Below are 923 nucleotides of genomic sequence, written 5' to 3' on the forward strand. Positions count from 1 at the left end.
AGTGAGCTGAGATCATGCCACTACACTCCAGCCTGGGTGACAGAGCGAGACTCTGTCTCAAAACAAAATAAATAAATAAAAAATAAAAATTCATTAAATAAAAATAAAAGTTATCCTAAGGGAAGAGAGATGGGGCCCTGATACAGCAGTGCACAGCCACAGACACCCTCATCAGCCAGCGGGTCTCTGTGAAGATGTACCTTACAGCAGAATTCTGTGAAGGGTGCCTGTGCGGCAGTGCCCCCCAGTGGACAATGACCTTTAGACAAAGGCATTACCTATAAATGATCTAGTGTACTAGAAGACTGGAAAAGACGTTCAATTTCCATCCCTGGAAATCTAAGAAATGCGAACTAAGACAACAGTACGTTGCCTGGTAACTTTATAAACAAGATAAGGAGATAGAAACTTTGTTCAAAACAAACTTTAAATGCAGTGTTTCATTTTCTGGGCATGTCTCAAGACAAATGACTTTTTTTTTTTTTTTTTTCCTTTCAGAGTCTCACTCTGTCACCCAGCCTGGAGTGCAGAGGCACGATCTTGGCTCACTGCAACCTCTGTCTCTAAGTGATTCTCCTGCCTCAGCCTCCTGTGTAGCTGGGATTATAGGCAAAATGACTTCCTTTAGAAGACCAAAATTGGCCAGGCAGGGTGACTTACACCTGTAATCCCAGGACTTTGGAAGGCCAAGGCAGGTGGATCACCTGAGCTCAGGAGTTTGAGACCAGCCTAGGCAACACGGCAAAAATCCCATCTCTACTAAAAATACAAAATTTAGCTTTGCGTAGTGGCAGGCACCCATAATCCCAGCTACTCAGGAGGCTGAGGCATGAGAGTTGCTTGAGTTCAGGAGGCAGAGGTTGGAGTGAGTCGAGATCACACCACTGCACTCCAGCCTGGGCGACAGAATGAGACCTTGTCTC

This window comes from Mandrillus leucophaeus, unplaced genomic scaffold, assembly GCF_000951045.1.
Source record: "Mandrillus leucophaeus isolate KB7577 unplaced genomic scaffold, Mleu.le_1.0 Scaffold546, whole genome shotgun sequence".
Taxonomy (NCBI): Eukaryota; Metazoa; Chordata; class Mammalia; order Primates; family Cercopithecidae; genus Mandrillus; species Mandrillus leucophaeus.